The sequence below is a fragment of the Styela clava genome, chromosome 12, assembly GCF_964204865.1.
Source record: "Styela clava chromosome 12, kaStyClav1.hap1.2, whole genome shotgun sequence".
Lineage (NCBI taxonomy): Eukaryota > Metazoa > Chordata > Ascidiacea > Stolidobranchia > Styelidae > Styela > Styela clava.
Window position 1 is genome coordinate 2141469 of NC_135261.1, and position 15399 is coordinate 2156867.

Below are 15399 nucleotides of genomic sequence, written 5' to 3' on the forward strand. Positions count from 1 at the left end.
CCAAAATATCAGACACTTGTAAAAATTGTAGAGCATTTGAAGCTAAAAGACAAACTTAATTTGAATATGAATACAACAACTAATGAAAAGTGAGCTTTTAATAATATACTTCAACTTGAAAGACACGTGTCGTGAATTTTCGAAAAAAAATAAAACGTGACCCACAATTGCTGAAGTCAGCTAAGAGTCAGAACGAATATAACTTAAGGAATTATAAACTTATGCAACTGGAAAATTAGAGCTTGATTGGGTCAATGTTAAATAAAAATTAAATGAAAAACACATGAAAATTTTTTAATATATCTTTTTAGCTTGTATATAATTTGTATTTCTTTGTTTTATATTGTTCTTTCCTGCAAGTTACAAAATAAATGATGACGGTAATCTATGTCCTTTATTGAGACTTTTCATAGTTGGCAACCCGGCTCTATCTAAACTAGTGAAGTAAGTTGCACAGCGGTGGTATATCGGCTGCCTCCATTAAAAGAAATTTGTATTATATTTGAATAAAAAAAATGTTGTCATACTGCATAACCGGGACATTTAGGTCAAGCCGACGGGACAACTTGCTAAAATTGGGACTGTCCCGGCTACACCGGGACGTATGGTAAGCCTACCTAGAATAACTTTCCCCTCCAGCAGATATGGAAGACCATGAGTGTACCCGGGACAACACTTTTTGAATGGACGGTTACATTAAGAGAGATTCGCTCAACAAGTACGAGATTCCGATCTCTATGCCCGTGCTCGCTCACGAAGTGATGACTGGTAAATGTAAAATGGTTTGGTCTGCGATATGTTCAATGGTTTATATCGGTTTTACACTATGGCAACCTTTAGCATTAAAAGAGCCATCCTTTCAATTGAACTCAAACCTAATCGAAACCGCAACATCTAGGCTACTCTATTCCAATGTCAGTGGATATTGAAACTCCCTGAAAACGACTTATGATGCAATAATCTATTTCTTACTAAGAAATAGCCTAAAATGCAATACTTCAGTCTACGAAGAGATAAGAACTTGACAATGAAAAGAAAAAGTTTGTTTTGACAGATTTCAAATGCGACTTATTTTTACAGCTCTCGACTTATACTTTCGAAACCGCTGTGACGCGTAATTAGCGCATTTCGTTCTATACCTCCCTTTTTATTGAATCCCTGCAGCTTCTGACAAAGAACTAACGGCAAATAGCGGCATGCGGCTCCGTAGCCACTGGTTGTCGATAGCTATCTTAATTAAGGGATAAGAAAAAGGCTTAAAATCCAATTCTACTCATTAACCTTAACAGGAGCGGTAGAGCCAAATTGAACAATTTAATATATGTAAAAGGTACAATGTTCAGTCGCCTCACTTGGCACAACAAGGCAAATTTTGGAAAAGTGGGATTGAAATATAACCGTTAGGAAAAAGCGAGCGCCCGATAAGAGACTTGAACTCTTGACCGTTGAGTTAAAAGTCCAACGCTCTACTAACTGAGCCAACCGGGCGAACGATAACAACAAGTTCATGTATCCACGAATAACTTGTCCTATGACTGGGAAAGGTTACCCAAATTTACCCAGAATAACATTCCCCCGCAGTAGATGAGCGTACACGGACAACACTTTTCTGAACGAATATTGACATTAAAGAGAGATTCGCCATTCCAGGTGCAATATTGGGGCTATTACAGTTTGGAAACGACAAATAGACTTTTGTGACATCACCCAGATTATTTTGAAAAACATTAAACGTCCCTGGGTGGGCTCGAACCACCAACCTTTCGGTTAACAGCCGAACGCGCTAACCGATTGCGCCACAGAGCAAGGCCTTAAAACAGGCTGCACTGCACCTAAGCTTCACGATGATAACTATTAATTGTATTCTGGTTGTGTCATTTGCGCGAACAAACTTTGTAGTTTTGCGAGAACTTTGGGCGCGGAGTATTTGTGTAAACCGTAAGTATTTGTGGTCAGCAATTTTTGCAGGAATGCATTTACTTATATGAGAAATCATTTTGAAAATGTATATTAAAGATAATAAACCTTTGTGCAAATAGATTTTCGCAAGAACGAAATTTTACAATTATAAAATTCAATGGAAAACCTTCTGGGAGAAGACCTTACTATCTGTTAGTTGGGGCTTTTGTGTGCTGGATATTTTTGAGGTTAGGCGCTAGACTTGACATTTTAGAACAGTGAGATTGAAACTACTACCGTTGAAAAAAAGCGAACGCCCGATAAGGGACTTGAACCCTTGACCGTTGGATTAAAAGTCCAACGCTCTGCCGACTGAGCTAACCGGGCTCACAATACAACAAATCAGATTTGAATCTGAATCCAACTTGCTACGTTTGTAATTCTCATTTCAATTTCCCAAAGAGCTAAAGAGGAAAAATGATGAGGCTGTTTATATGGAACTATGTTGCGCCTACAACACAGCACTCACGAATTTTATTCACAATGAGGAATTTCATTTAAAATTTATTTATAAATTTTGCTTCCACTCAACACATTACTTCGTGATTGTTTACCTTAAATCAAGCTATCTCGGCAAATGTAAACAAATCCCAAACGATAAGATTAGCCTAGACGTGTCGGCTGAAAAAGCTTTATATTTGAACTCACCATGCTAGCAGTGTGTTTATGTTACACAAGTAAGACGACCGAATGATATACGTTGGTATTTTTTTTTATCTTTTTATACTTGTTCGTGTGTGTAAGATTGGTAAATTGGCACGTGTATTTTTTACATGTTTTGACTTTATTAAAAGCTTTACCGGTTTTACCAATAAATTTTGTGTTCATTGTTTGTGTAAGTTATTTTTTCGGGGAAATCAAACTAATTTTTAACCTATTATATCCACGAATACCTTGAAAGGTCCATGGAAGGTTGCCCAAATTTACTTAGAATTAGGCTTACCATATATCTGTGGCAAAAAAACGGGACAGTACGGATTGGGCAAGCCAACCTTGGTTCGATTCCGAGGCTCAATATTAGTGAACTTTCTCCATATCCTTGTGGGCAGAATACGGGCGTCAAAATTAGCTTTTAATCTTATTAAAATATCCACTATTGGTTTTTGACTTCATTAAGGAAAATCGCTCTTTTACTCATTAGAATATTTTTTTTTCACCTTTTGATGATTCAGCCACAGTACGGTTGGATGTTAAATTAATGCATGGTGTTCATACTTCTTATCATACTATGGCATAACAGTTTCTATCTCTATCTTAGGGTTGCCAACCGTCCTTTATTTCAAAGGACAATCCTTTATTTAAGATTTTTGTCCTTGTCCTTTTTAAGATTATAATTGTCCTTTATTTTTTCCAATATCGATAGTTATAGTACTGTGATTGATATTGTTCCGTTGTTAAATCGCCTCCGTTTATTTGAAGCTTTTAATTATTCTTTTTTATTTAGCTTTGGTCCGGATCAAATAGCCAAAGAAATACCAATTTTATTAACATTCCAAATATTTTACATTAATTTTCCGAAGATGGCAAGTGGCAACACGAACTGATGCTTCAAATCACAAAAACATGAAAATGTTTCAAGTCTGTGTTCAGTATTTTAGCTTGGAACATGGCACAGTTACTTATATTGTCGATTTCTTCGAGAATGCGGATGGAAGTGCTGATGGAATGTTTACTTGTTTGAAAGCACTATGAACAATTTGCAACTAGATTGGATCACTGGATCACGATAGGAAAGAGATCGCCGACTTCAGCGACTTCGTTATCAGCGACGCAGATGCCATTTAGGGCTATCGTAATTTTTAATTTAGCAAGCCCTAGGACGTGATGGTGACGTCGTAGTGACGTAAATTTTGGATGTCATAGCTAGGTGGTGGGGGTTAGGTATAACTGGTCACGTGTAGTTTCGTACCTAATGTACTTCTAGTAGGCGTAGCATAACAATTTTTTGATATGTCAATCCTAACCCCCATCTGACTACGACATCCAAAAATTACGTCACTACGACATCACAATCACGTCATAGAGCTTGCCAAATATACGTACGATCGCCCGGAAATGGCATCGGCGCCAACGATAAAGAACTGACTAACGTCATCGATCTCTCTCCTATTGGGATCGTAGCGACTTTGGTAGCAACGAGAAAACGAGAGAAATAGCTGTTCGATTCAAGTGCAGTTTTAAGTATTCTGTGGCGTCTGCAGCTGCCTCAAAACCATGGCGGTATTTCCATACCATGGCCGCTATGGCCAAACCTATGGCGACTGACTTTTTAGCTGCCACAAACCAATGACGAGCTGCCGTTAGCGCGGCAGAAAATTCAAAACCAATGGCAGGTAAAATTTTGCTGCCGTAACCACGGCAGGTGGGCCGTAAAGACAGGGCTGTCCCTTATGATGACAAATATTGGGTAAGTTTTTCTTATGGATACAGTTTTGATGGATTTGGGGTTAGGGTTTAAGTAGATATAATTCCGCATGATCAATTGAAATCTGGTACATTATTTTGTGATTATACCGTAATACTGATACCGTAACTGAATACTGAATAGCGCTATAAAACCACGGCAGGAGCTGCCACGGTTCATTCGTGGCAAGAGCTGCCATGCAGTGGTAAATACTGCGCCTCGTTCAATCTCAGGTTTTCGTCTGCGCGTCTTGGATGGCAGTTTGTATAGTTTGAAGGGCTCTATTACGTCACTGTGACGTCGTAGTGATGTAATTTTTGGATGGCGTAGTCAGGTGGGGGTTAGGATTGACACATGAAACAATTGTCATGCTACGCCCACTAGAAGTATGTTAGGTACCGGTACGAAACTACATAGGTACCGGTAAGACTCGGAATAACACATGCAAAATTCGTTACCTATGTATGCTACGCCCACTGGCTGACTGGAAATGCTCTTGGTACCGGTACCGTATTTAACTATACTAGACCCGAGATAAGATAATCCAAACGTAGAGACAGCTGGGAAAAATTCGTTCATCATACCGGTACGGTACCTAACTGATACCGGTACCGCTACCGGTACGGGGTACCGGTACGGGTTACGGGTACCGTACCGGTACCGGCCAGTTTTACGGTACCGGCACAGAAATATGAAAATCCTGACCTATGCTACCAAATAGCGTATTTATTTTTCTCTCCCGTAATGATGTATAAATTATAGACACTTAGACTAAATATTTTGATATCAAATTAATCAAAGCTGGCATTCCATTTTAAACTTTTCCGTGGCAGAAAAATTTGACAACACGCAAAGCGAACAGACAGCATATTGAGTATAAGCTAAAAGCTTAAAGTGGTGAAATGCGAATTCTGGTTGTGTCATTTGCGCGAACAAACTTTGTAGTTTTGCGAGAACTTTGGGCGCGGAATATTTGTGTAAACCGTAAATATTTGTGGTCAGCAATTTTTGCAGGAATGCATTAACCTATATGAGAAATCATTTTAAAAATGTATATTAAAGATAATAAACCTTTGTGCAAATAGATTTTCGCAAGAACGAAATTTAACGATTATAAAACCTTACTATCTGTTAGTTGGGGCTTATCTTGTGCTGGATATTTTTGAGGTTAGGCGCTAGACTTTTAACATTTTAGAACAGTGAGATTGAAATTACTACCGTTTAAAAAAAGCGAGCGCCCGATAAGGGACTTGAACCCTTGACCGTTGGATTAAAAGTCCAACGCTCTACCGACTGAGCTAACCGGGCTCACAATAACAACAAATCAGATTTGGATCTGAATCCAACTTGCTACGTTCACAATTCTCATTTCAATTTCCCAAAGATCTAAAGAGGAAAAATGATGAAGCTGTTTGTATGGAACTATGTTACGCCTACAAGACAGCACTCACGAATTTTATTCACAATGAGGACTTTCATTTAAAATTTATTTATTAATTTTGCTTCCACTCAACACATTACTTCGTGATTGTTTAGAATAGCCTAGACGTGTCGGCTGAAAAAGCTTTATATTTGAACACACCATGCTAGCGGTGTGATTATGTTACACAAGTTAGACGACCGAATGATATACGTTGGTATTTTTTTTTAATCTTTTTATACTTGTTCGTGTGTGTAAGATTGGTAAATTGGCACGTGTATTTTTTACATGTTTTGACTTTATTAAAAGCTTTACCAGTTTTGCCAATAAATTTTGTGTTCAGTGTTTGTGTAAGTTATTTTTTCGGGGAAATCAAACTAATTTTTTAATTATATCCACGAATAACTTGAAAGGTCCATGAAAGATTGCCCAAATTTACTCAGAATTAGGCTTACCATATATCTGTGGCAAAAAAACGGGACAGTACGGATTGGGCAAGCCAACCTTTGTTCGATTCCGAGGCTCAATATTAGTGAACTTTTTCCATACCCTTGTGGGCAGAATACGGGCCTCAAAATTAGCTTTTAATCATATTAAAATATCCACTATTAGTTTTTGACATCAATAAGGGAAATCGCTTTTTAACTCATTAGAATATTTTTTTCACATTTTGATGATTCAGCGACAGTACGGTTGGATGTTAAATTATTGCATGGTGTTCGTACTTCTTATCATACTATGGCATAACAGTTTCTATCTCTATCTAAACTAGTGGAGTAAGTTGCACAGCGGTGGTATATTGGCTGCCTCCATTAAAAGAAATTTGTATTATCATTAAATAAAAAATGTTGTCATAGTGCATAATTGAGACATTTAGGTCAAGCGGGCGGGACAACTTGCTAAAATCGGGACGTATGGTAAGCCTACCTAGAATAACTTTCCCCTCCAGCAGATATGGAAGACCATGAGTGTACCCGGGACAACACTTTTTGAATGAACGGTTACATTAAGAGAGATTCTCTTAACAAGTACGAGATTCCGATCTCTATGCCCGTGCTCGCTCACGAAGTCTGGTAGATGTAAAATGGTTTGGTCTGCGATGTGTTCAATGATTTATATCGGTTTTACACTATGGCAACCTTTAGCATTAAAAGAGCATCCTTTCAATTGAACTCAAACCTAATCGAAACCGCAACATCTATTCCAATGTCAGTGGATATTGAAATTCCCGGAAAACGACTTATGATGCAATAATCTATTTCTTACTAAGAAATAGCCTAAAATGCAATACTTCAGTCTACGAAGAGATAAGAACTTGACAATGAAAAGAAAAAGTGTGTTTTGACATATTTCAAATGCGAATCATTTTTACAGCTCGCGACTTATACTTTCGAAACCGCTGTGACGCGTAATTAGCGTATTTCGTCCTATACCTCCCTTTTCATTGAATCCCTGCAGCTTTTGACAAAAAACTAGGGCAAATAGCGGCATGCGGCTCCGGAGCCACTGGTTGCCGATAGCTATCTTAACTAAGGGACAAGAAAAAGGCTTAAATCCAATTCTACCCATTAAACTTAACAGGAACGGTAGAGCCAACTTGAACAATTTAATATATGTAAAAGGTACAATGTTCAGTCGCGTCACTTGGCACAACAAGGCAAATTTTGGAACAGTGGAATTGAAATATACCCGTTAGGAAAAAGCGAGCGCCCGATAAGAGACTTGAACTCTTGACCGTTGAGTTAAAAGTCCAACGCTCTACTAACTGAGCTAACCGGGCGAACGGTAGCAACAAGTCCATGTATCCACGAATAACTCGTCCTATGACTGGGAAAGGTTCCCCAAATTTACCCAGAATAATATTCCCCCGCAGTAGATGAGCGTACACGGACAACACTTTTCTGAACGAACATTGACATTAAAGAGAGATTCGCCATTCCAGGTGCAATATTGGGGCTTTTACAGTTTGGCAACGACAAATAGACTTTTGTGACATCACCCAGATTATTTTGAAAAACAATAAACGTCCCTGGGTGGGCTCGAACCACCAACCTTTCGGTTAACAGCCGAACGCGCTAACCGATTGCGCCACAGAGACGAGGCATTAAACCGGGTTGCTCCTAAGGTTTACGATGATAACGATTAATTGTATTTACCTCCTGATAACCAAAGTTAGTGGCCCAGCCTTCTTGAAGAAATTTATCTCTTTGCCTATTTAGAAACTCTTTGTTCGTCCCTTACTATGGAAGTAAGAATTAGGCTGTAACAGATTGCCTACTCGTATTACTTCGTTTTGGCTTTCGTGTCCCTATATTTGCGCATTGCTCTCCTCTTAATTAAACTAACGTCAATAATATAGTAACAAAACTAGGAACTTCAGCTGAAAATTTCAAAGCAATTGGTCCAGTAGTTAATATAAAAGCGGTTTGGCACAACAACAAAAAGAAAATACAAAATGAACAAACGATCCATCGCCTTTTTGTGTCCAATAAATCTCAACAATGCAACGAAAGACAGTGAAACTTAGTTTATATTGATCTAAAATTGTCCGGGTGACAAAATTCTATTTGTCGTTGTCGAGCTATCAGAGCCCAATATTGCACCTCGAATAGCGAATCTCTCTTAATGTAACCGTTTATTCAAAATATCGCACACGTTGGCAGCACCTTAAAAGTGTTCTCCGGGTGAGGTTCTTTCTGGTTGTTTCCCCGAGCATTGATTTCCTTATTTATGTCTGTAACAATGACCAATTGGGAATACGTCAACAATGACGTAACAATTGCAATTTATGTAGCCGCTCGGACACTTCTTTAGTTCAGACAGATATTGATGCATATGTGTAAGTATTGCTTTCTTATATTGATTTTGAGTTTAATTTGTCAGTTTTCAGCAGTGTTTCCGAAAATGAGTTGTAAGTTAAATAACCTAATTACAATTAGGTCTTTTGAGCAGCTTTAGTTTTGTTGAAATATATTCAAAAATTAGTCCTAGAAAAGCTGTGATTTAAAAAAAATATGATGAACATGTAAACTAGTTCGCAAGCGCCAACTCTCCTAAACCCTTTTAAAATAAGCATCAAAATTTTGCAATGGTAAAGTAGGTGTAAAATTTCAAGGGTCAAGGAAACACCCATGTCTTTCCATAACTGTTGGAGGGGACGGTTATTTTAGGCGAATTCAGTAAACCATTCACGGACATGGGCCAAGGAATAGTTCACCGGTTATTTGTCGATACATAAACCTGGGGCTGCTGCGGGCCCGGTTAGCTCAGTCGGTAGAGCGTTGGACTTTTAATCCAACGGTCAAGGGTTCAAGTCCCTTATCGGGCGTTGTCTTTTCCCTCGACGATCTTATTTCAATCTCACTGGTCGTAAAATACTAATAAGGAAATTGAGATAAAAAAAAGAACAACAACGGCATTATAACGAAACGATCCAAAGGTCGTCCACTTGTCCAATAAAAGTTATATACAACACTTCAACCACTTTTTGAGTACTCAAAAGGAAAATCGATTTGTTCCATTAGTCACAGATAGGAGTGATTTTTCTCGGCAATAACTATCATCCCAAACAAGCACGGGATTTCTCTCTATATCATGCTCTCTTTATCTATATCATGATAAATTATAGACATTTAGGCTAAATATTTTGATATCAAATTAATCAAAGCTGGCATTCCATTTTAAACTTTTCCGTGGCAGAAAAATTTGACAACACGCAAAGCGAACAGACAGCATATTGAGCATAAGCTAAAAGCTTAAAGTGGTGAAATGCGAATTCTGGTTGTGTCATTTGCGCGAACAAACTTTGTAGTTTTGCGAGAACTTTGTGCGCGGAATATTTGTGTAAACCGTAAATATTTGTGGTCAGCAATTTTTGCAGGAATGCATTAACCTATATGAGAAATCATTTTAAAAATGTATATTAAAGATAATAAACCTTTATGCAAATAGATTTTCGCAAGAACGAAATTTTACGATTATAAAATTCAATGGAAAACCTTCTGGGAGAAGACCTTACTATCTGTTAGTTGTGGTTTTTGTGTGCTGGATATTTTTGAGGTTAGGCGCTGGACCTTTTATATTTTAGAACAGTGAGATTGAAACTACTGCCGTTGAAAAAAAGCGAGCGCCCGATAAGGGACTTGAACCCTTGACCGTTGGATTAAAAGTCCAACGCTCTACCGACTGAGCTAACCGGGCTCACAATAACAACAAATCAGATTTGAATCTGAATCCAACTTGCTACGTTTGCAATTCTCATTTCAATTTCCCAAAGAGCTAAAGAGGAAAAATGATGAGGCTGTTGATATGGAACTATGTTGCGCCTACAACACACCACCCTCACGAATTTTATTCACAATAAGGAATTTCATTTAAGATTTATTTATTAATTTTGCTTCCACTCAACACATTACTTCGTGATTGTTTACCTTAATCAAGCTATCTCGGCAAATGTAAACAAATCCCAAACGATAAAAATAGCCTAGACGTGTCGGCTGAAAAAGCTTTATATTGAAACTCACCATGCTAGCAATGTGTTTATGTTACACAAGTTAGACGACCGAATGATATACGTTGGTATATTTTTTTTATCTTTTTATACTTGTTCGTGTGTGTAAGATTGGTAAATTGGCACGTGTATTTTTTACATGTTTTGACTTTATTTAAAGCTTTACCAGTTTTACCAATAAATTTTGTGTTCATTGTTTGTGTAAGTTATTTTTTCGGGGAAATCAAACTAATTTTTTAACCTATTATATCCACGAATAACTTGAAAGGTCCATGAAAGATTGCCCAAATTTACTCAGAATTAGGCTTGCCATATATCTGTGGCAAAAAAACGGGACAGTACGGATTGGGCAAGCCAACCTTGGTTCGATTCCGAGGCTCAATATTAGTGAACTTTTTCCATATCCTTGTGGGCAGAATACGGGCGTCAAAATTAGGTCTTAATCATATCAAAATATCCACTATTGGTTTTTGACTCCATTAAGGGAAATCGCTCTTTTACTAATAAGAATATTTTTTTTCACCTCTTGATGATTCAGCGACGGTTGGATGTTAAATTAATGCATGGTGTTCATACTTCTTATCATACTATGACATAACAGTTTCCATCTCTATCTAAATAAACTAGTGAAGTAAGTTGCACAGCGGTGGTTTATCGGCTGCTTCCATTAAAAGAAATTTGTATTATCATTAAATGAAAAATGTTATCATACTGCATATGTGCATAACCGGGACATTTAGGTCAAGCGGGCGGGACAACTTGCTAAAATCGGGACGTATGGTAAGCCTACCTAGAATAATCTTCCCCTCCAGTAGATATGGAAGACCATGAGTGTACCCGGGACAACAGTAATCAGTAATTTATTTTATCACCAAGAAATACACACTGTACATACAGAACGAGATAAGAAAAGAGAGGAAAATAATGCATTTCAGGGTGAAAGGGGACGCGATAAACCAGCATTGGTTATCGAGCAACGACACCTATGAATAGTCTAATATTGGGTTATACAAGAACAAAAATCGAACTAAATATAGTACTAAAGTGAGGAGTCGGACGCCAAAATACTAACATTGGCAGAAATATGTTTAAAAAGACCGGATATTTCCGGACTCACTTTATGAATGAACGGTTACATTAAGAGAGATTCGCTTAACAAGTACGAGATTCCGATCTCTATGCCCGTGCTCGCTCACGAAGTCTGGTAGATGTAAAATGGTTAGGTCTGCGATGTGTTCGATGGTTTATATCGGTTTTACACTATGGCAACCTTTAGCATTGAAAGAGCCATCCTTTCAATTGAACTCAAACTTAATCGAAACCGCAACATCTAGGCTACTCTAATGTCAGTGGATAATAACACTCCCGGAAAACCATTTATGATGCAATAATTTAGTTCTTACTACGGAGAAGCCTAAAATGCAATACTTCCGTCTACGAAGAGATAAGCTTGACAATGAAAAGAAAAAGTGTGTTTTGACAGATTTCACATGCGACTCTTTTTTACAGCTCGCGACTTATACTTTCGAAACCGCTGTGACGCGTAATTAGCGCATTTCGTTCTATACCTCCCTTTTTATTGAATCCCTGCAGATTCTGACAAAGAACTAACGGCAAATAGCGGCATGCGGCTCCGTAGCCACTGGTTGTCGATAGCTATCTTAATTAAGGGATAAGAAAAAGGCTTAAAATCCAATTCTACTCATTAACCTTAACAGGAGCGGTAGAGCAAAATTGAACAATTTAATATATGTAAAAGGTACAATGTTCAGTCGCCTCACTTGGCACAACAAGGCAAATTTTGGAACAGTGGGATTGAAATATAACCGTTAGGAAAAAGCGAGCGCCCGATAAAGGACTTGAACTCTTGACCGTTGAGTTAAAAGTCCAACGCTCTACTAACTGAGCTAACTGGGCGAACAGTTACAACAAGTCCATGTATCCACGAATAACTTGTCCTATGACTGGGAAAGGTTACCCAAATTTACCCAGAATAATATTCCCCCGCAGTAGATGAGCGTACACGGACAACACTTTTCTGAACGAACATTGACATTAAAGAGAGATTCGCCATTCCAGGTGCAATATTGGGGCTTTTACAGTTTGGCAACGACAAATAGACTTTTGTGACATCACCCAGATTATTTTGAAAAACAATAAACGTCCCTGGGTGGGCTCGAACCACCAACCTTTCGGTTAACAGCCGAACGCGCTAACCGATTGCGCCACAGAGACGAGGCCTTAAAACAGGCTGCACCTAAGGTTCACGATGATAACGATTAATTGTATTTACCTCCTGATAACCAAAGTCAGTGGCCCAGCTCAAAGCAATTGGTCCAGTAGTTAATAGAAAAGCGGTTTGGCACAACAACAAAAAGAAAAATACAAAATGAACAAACGATCCATCGCCATTTCGTGTCCAATAAATCTCAACAATGCAACGAAAGACAGTGAAACTTAGTTTAAATTGATTTAAAATTGTCCGGGTGACAAAATTCTATTTGTCGTTGTCGAACTATCAAATCCCAATATTGCACCTCAAATAGCGAATCTCTCTTAATGTAACCGTTTATTCAAAATATCGCACATGTTGGCAGCACCTTAAAAGTGTTCTCCGGGTGAGGTTCTTTCTGGTTGTTTCCCCGAGCATTGATTTCCTTATGTATGTCCGTAACCATGACCAATTGGGAATACGTCAACAATGACGTAACAATTGCAATTTATGTAGCCGCTCGGACACTTCTTTGTCCAGACAGATATTGATGCATAAGTGTAAGTATATCTTTCTTATATTGATTTTGAGTTTAATTTGTCAGTTTTCAGCAGTGTTTCCAAAAATGAGTTGTAAGTTGAATAACCTAATTGCAATTATGTCTTTTGAGCAGCTTTAGTTTTGTTGAAATATATTCAAAAATTAGTCCTAGAAAAGCTGTGATTTAAAAAAAATATGATGAACATGTAAACCAGTTCGCAAGCGCCAACTCTCCTAAACAATTTTAAAATAAGCATCAAAATTTTGCAATGGTAAAATAGGGGAAAGTTTTCTGGGGTCAAGGGTCAAGGAAACACTCATGTCTTTCCATATCTGTTGGAGGGGATGGGTATTTTAGGCGAATTTAGTAAACCATTCACGGACATGGGCCAAGGAATAGTTCACCGGTTATTTGTGCTGCTGCGAGCCCGGTCAGCTCAGTCGGTAGAGCGTTGGACTTTTAATCCAACGCTCAAGGGTTCGAGTCCCTTACCGGGCGTTATCTTTTCCCTCGACGATTTTATTTCAATCTCACTGGTCGTAAAATACTAATAAGGAAATTGAGATAAAAAAGAACAACAACGGCATAATAACGAAACGATCGATACAAAAGTTATATACAACACTTCAACCACTTTTTGAGTACTGAAAAGGAAAATCGAGTTGTTCCATTAGTCACAGATAGGAGTGATTTTTCTCGGCAATAACTATCATCCCAAACAAGAACGGGATTTCTCTCTATATCATGCTCTCTTTATCTATATCATGATAAATTATAGGCACTTAGACTAAATATTTTGATATCAAATTAATCAAAGCTGGCATTCCATTTTAAACTTTCCGTGGCAGAAAAATTTGACAACACGCAAAGCGAACAGACAGCATATTGAGCATAAGCTAAAAGCTTACCGCTGAAAAAAAGCGAGCGCCCGATAAGGGACTTGAACCCTTGACCGTTGGATTAAAAGTCCAACGCTCTACCGACTGAGCTAACCGGGCTCACATTAGCAACAAATCAGATTTGAATCTGAATCCAACTTGCTACGTTTGCAATTCTCATTTCAATTTATGCTATGTTACTCCTATAATACAGCACTCACGAATTTTATTCACAATGAAGAATTTCATTTGAAATTTATTTATTAATTTTGCTTCCACTCAACACATTACTTCGTGATTGTTTACCTTAATCAAGCTATCTCGGCAAATGTAAACAAATCCCAAACGATAAGAATAGCCTAGACGTGTCGGCTAAAAAAGCTTTATATTGGAACTCACCATGCTAGCGGTGTGTTTATGTTACACAAGTTAGACGACCGAATGATATACGTTGGTATTTTTTTTAATCTTTTTATACTTGTTCGTGTGTGTAGGATTGGTAAATTGGCACGTGTATTTTTTACTTGTTTTGACTTTATTAAGAGCTTTACCAGTTTTACCAATAAATTTTGTGTTCATTGTTTGTGTAAGTTATTTTTTCGGGGAAATCAAACTAATTTTTAACCTATTATATCCACGAATAACTTGATAGGTCCATGAAAGATTGCCCAAATTTTCCCAGAATTAGGCTTATCATATATCTGTGGCAAAAAAACGGGACAGTACGGATTGGGCAAGCCAACCTTTGTTCGATTCCGAGGCTCAATATTAGTAACTTTTTCCATATCCTTGTGGGCAGAATACGGGCGTCAAAATTAGCTCTTAATCATATCAAAATATCCGCTATTGGTTTTTGACTTCATTAAGGGAAATCGCTCTTTTATTCATTAGAATATTTTTTTTCACCTTTTGATGATTCAGCGACAGTACGGTTGGATGTTAAATTAATGCATGGTGTTCATACTTCTTATCATACTATGGCATAACAGTTTCTATCTCTATCTTAGGGTTGCCAACCGTCCTTTATTTCAAAGGACAATCCTTTATTTGAGATTTTTGTCTTTGTCCTTTTTAAGATGATAATTGTCCTTTATTTTTTCCAATATCGATAGTTATAGTACTGTGGCTGCAGGCATTCGATCCCTTCCTTAGTCTGTTGATGGAATGCTAGCAGACGAATCTAATAACAATTCAATGCAGCGTGACTCGTGTTTCAATATTTTAATAGCATGAAAATCCAGCTTCCACAGGACAAAGTCCAGAAATAATGCAGTAATGTCATCAAACATGAAATATTGTGTTCCGGTTAAATGCTAATTGATAATTATAATGTTGAAACTGCGGTAACTGACATTGAATTCGGTGCTTCTCTGGCAGATTATTATAACAAACTGTGTAAACAAGAACATAACAATTAATTACCTTTTTGTCAAAACAATATGCAACTGAACTCAATACCAGTACCGGTACATATC

The 15399-nt window shown here is 37.7% G+C and overlaps 8 non-coding genes across 8 annotated transcripts; 1 reads left to right on the forward strand and 7 right to left on the reverse strand.

Moving 5' to 3' along the window:
- Nucleotides 1-1732: 1732 nt before the first annotated feature.
- On the reverse strand, nucleotides 1733-1810 carry Trnan-guu (transfer RNA asparagine (anticodon GUU)). Its single transcript has one exon. It is a non-coding gene; the product is annotated as a tRNA-Asn (tRNA).
- A 403-nt stretch (nucleotides 1811-2213) lies between these two features.
- Trnak-uuu (transfer RNA lysine (anticodon UUU)) lies at nucleotides 2214-2286 on the reverse strand. Its single transcript has one exon. It is a non-coding gene; the product is annotated as a tRNA-Lys (tRNA).
- A 3312-nt stretch (nucleotides 2287-5598) lies between these two features.
- Trnak-uuu (transfer RNA lysine (anticodon UUU)) lies at nucleotides 5599-5671 on the reverse strand. The gene has a single exon. It is a non-coding gene; the product is annotated as a tRNA-Lys (tRNA).
- Nucleotides 5672-7807: 2136 nt separating this feature from the next.
- Nucleotides 7808-7881, reverse strand: Trnan-guu (transfer RNA asparagine (anticodon GUU)). The gene has a single exon. It is a non-coding gene; the product is annotated as a tRNA-Asn (tRNA).
- Nucleotides 7882-9038: 1157 nt separating this feature from the next.
- On the forward strand, nucleotides 9039-9111 carry Trnak-uuu (transfer RNA lysine (anticodon UUU)). The gene has a single exon. It is a non-coding gene; the product is annotated as a tRNA-Lys (tRNA).
- Nucleotides 9112-9910: 799 nt separating this feature from the next.
- On the reverse strand, nucleotides 9911-9983 carry Trnak-uuu (transfer RNA lysine (anticodon UUU)). Its single transcript has one exon. It is a non-coding gene; the product is annotated as a tRNA-Lys (tRNA).
- A 2471-nt stretch (nucleotides 9984-12454) lies between these two features.
- On the reverse strand, nucleotides 12455-12528 carry Trnan-guu (transfer RNA asparagine (anticodon GUU)). The gene has a single exon. It is a non-coding gene; the product is annotated as a tRNA-Asn (tRNA).
- A 1443-nt stretch (nucleotides 12529-13971) lies between these two features.
- Trnak-uuu (transfer RNA lysine (anticodon UUU)) lies at nucleotides 13972-14044 on the reverse strand. Its single transcript has one exon. It is a non-coding gene; the product is annotated as a tRNA-Lys (tRNA).
- Between the last annotated feature and the right edge of the window lie 1355 nt (nucleotides 14045-15399).